The following is a 3,126-nucleotide window of genomic DNA, read 5'->3' as shown; positions in this document are numbered from 1 at the left end:
CACGTTTTTTCAGGTGGGCTCCACGAGCGTGGGTGCGCCATAGATGGTTTCCGAGCACACGTATCCTTTTCCAATTGAAGCGCCACACTTCTTTCCGTCTCGATCACAACCAAGCTCCCGCCTGCAGCTTCCCTCTTCCCTTCCATGCCAATTAGTATGTCAGGCAGTAGCCAATAGCCGCCGGGTGCCCGGCCGGCCGGCGACGACCAGGAGGCGAATTAAGCAGTGCCCGCGCGTGGCGATGGCGGAGCCGTCGATGAAGCGCCTGGCGCGCCTGGCGATCACGGCGCTGCTCCTCGCCGTGATGGCGATCTCCGCCGTCGCGCTGCTGCTGCTCGTCTGCCCCTCGTCGACCCTCTGCTCGGCGGCCGCCGGGTGGTCCGCCCTGCTGGCGGCGCCCAGGACGTCGAAGCTCCGGGCCTGCGGGGGCACCGGGGCGTGCGACATCTTCGAGGGGAGTGGGTTTGGGACGACAGCTACCCGCTCTACGACTCCAGGGACTGCCCCTTCCTCGACGGCGGGTTCCGGTGCTCCGAGAACGGCCGCCCGGACGCGTCCTACACCAAGTGGCGCTGGCAGCCGACCTGCTGCGATCTCCCCAGGTAATTGATTCCAAACTTCCAACTCGTTGCTACTTCGCCCCATGCCATGCGTTCTGTCTGTCTGGCCTGAACGGTTGAACCCCTTCGTTTGCGTCATTCGCAACTGCAGAATTATTGTTAGCCCACCGAGCCAAGTAAACTCAAATTGATCATCTCACGAATTCGTAGTACGGAAGGGAATCTTGTCATGATGTGTAGCTTTCCCGGATGATGAAACTGAAACCTTATACAATTGGTGATGTTGATATACGCTAAAATCCACCCAAAAAACAGTTGTTGCACTAATCATTACTTATTGAGAAAATCATCTTCGATCGACTTGAGTAATGAGACTTTTCGTCACTGCCAATATATTCCAGTACTACATATATCCAATTCCAAGATTCTGTGGCGTGCAACCTACCTAGCTAGGCTGCAAATCGTGTCTTATCTGGTTCTTGTGGTTTTGGGCCTAGGCACAGTCTGAATATCCGTACACTATATATTCTAGGAATAACCTATGTCAATTTCGAATTTAATCATGTACTCCTTACTTTGATTCCTCAGATTTGATGCTCAACGTATGCTCGAGAGGCTACGGAACAAAAGAGTGGTATTCGCCGGGGATTCGATCGGAAGGAACCAGTGGGAGTCTCTGCTTTGCATGCTCTCTACCGGCGTTTCAGACAAGAGCGCCATCTATGAGATCAATGGCAGACCCATCACCAAGCACGATGGCTTCTTCATATTCAGGTTTAGAGACTACAATTGCACCGTGGAGTACTACAGATCTCCTTTCCTAGTCCCTCAAGGTCATGGACCAGCTGGAGCACCCAAGTTTGTTAAGAGCACTATCAGGGTGGATTCCATGGATTGGATGTCTGGCCGGCGCAAGTGGAGAGACGCTGATCTGTTAATCTTCAATTCTGGGCATTGGTGGACCAAGGACAAAACAACCGAATGGTAAGCACGTTTTCATATACTAATATTTTTTAGGAAATTGCACACTGAAGGAGTTATCTTTGGCTGGTTAAACCTGTCACTTTGTGACAAATGCTTAGTTCAACTTCAAAGTGTCATTAAAAAAAAGATGTGGCTCAACTCTTTTTTCCCTTGTTTGTATAATTGCTTTACCATCATAGTGGCACCATGATCTATTATAGAACTCGGCTCATACATGCATACTCGTATACCAGGGGTGCCTACTTCAGAGAAGGAGATGAGGTGAAGATGGATATGAGCGTCAATGATGCTTACGGAAGATCAATACGAACAGCTGTTCGACTGGCTTCACGAGAGAAGTTAACTCGACCAAAACCCAGGCCATCTTCCGGACCTATTCTCCTAGTCACTTCAGGTCCGTACCAAAGCAAGGCATAGCTACTAGCTAGTGTACCATAACTGAAAAGTCACTCACCGTGTGTTTCCCATAATCGATCACTGTCTTCTTTTTTCTGCAGCGGTGGTGACTGGAATACCGGAGGGGACTGTCGACTGGAAACACTTCCGGATAAGACACCGGTTAAATCGATGGAGCAATGGGCCGACATGCTAAAACCCGTCATCGATGTTCTAGGGAGCAACAACGAGGCCCAAGCTGGCTGGGTTGGATATACTGGATGTGACTCGGATGACGGCCCAACGAAAAGACGGCCACCTCTCGGTCTTCAGAAATTCTGCAAGTTCAAGGCAAGCCTTTCTGAACAAAACATCAGAGGTCAAAGAGGTGGAGGATTGCAGCCACTGGTGCCTGCCTGGTGTCCCTGACACCTGGAATGAGCTTCTCTACGCCCTCGTCATGAGAAGGCAAATGAGGTTGGACCGAAATGACACCGATTCTGAACTGAACACTGACTGGCAAAGTGTAGGGGATATATCTACCTGATGCTCTCCTGCTGAAGAGGGGATTTAGTGCAGTAGGTTATACTATCCCAGTTCTAAAATAAGTGTGTCAATTTTGTTAGGTGTGAATGTATCTAGACACATTTTAGTTGTACGTATACCTGTATCTAAAAAAACCGAGACACTTATTTTGGATGGAGGAAGTTAACCTTAGTATTAGTAAGCTGATGAAGCCGACCACATCGAATACAACCAGTCAGTCAGCGAGAGATCGCACATATTCTTGCCAGGTTCGAGGTCAGAGCGTGCACGTGTAGATAGGCATATATACATGTGAATTAGTTGCCTGTGATGAGATGCTGATAGTCCACTTCCAATTAGAGTGTATTAGTATTACTAATCACCAACTCGTGTACGTGGAGATGTTGAGAACAAAACACATTACTCAGAATTGCTATGATAATTAAGTGAACTCCACATTTTAAACAATATTTTGCTGTTTGCATATTGGGACATATATTAACCGAGGGAAATTGGGAAATCCATTTTGGCTCATAGGTCTAGATGCATCCACTGTTTCAAAAACCTAGTTTGAAATGTCTAAAAATTATTGGGTGTACATCTGGAAATATAATGATCGCACACAAAGTTTCGTGGATTTTTTTAATTATTATGACTTGTCTAAAAAAGACAATTTCTAGTG

The 3,126-nt window shown here is 47.8% G+C and overlaps 1 pseudogene; it reads left to right on the top strand.

Moving 5' to 3' along the window:
- The first annotated feature begins 241 nt into the window (after positions 1-241).
- On the top strand, positions 242-2,646 carry LOC124671729 (annotated as a pseudogene).
- Positions 2,647-3,126: the final 480 nt, after the last annotated feature.

This window comes from Lolium rigidum, chromosome 7 (genome assembly GCF_022539505.1).
Source record: "Lolium rigidum isolate FL_2022 chromosome 7, APGP_CSIRO_Lrig_0.1, whole genome shotgun sequence".
Lineage (NCBI taxonomy): Eukaryota > Viridiplantae > Streptophyta > Magnoliopsida > Poales > Poaceae > Lolium > Lolium rigidum.
The sequence above is the reverse complement of the archived record's forward strand: the minus strand, read 5'-3'. Positions and strand labels throughout refer to the sequence as shown.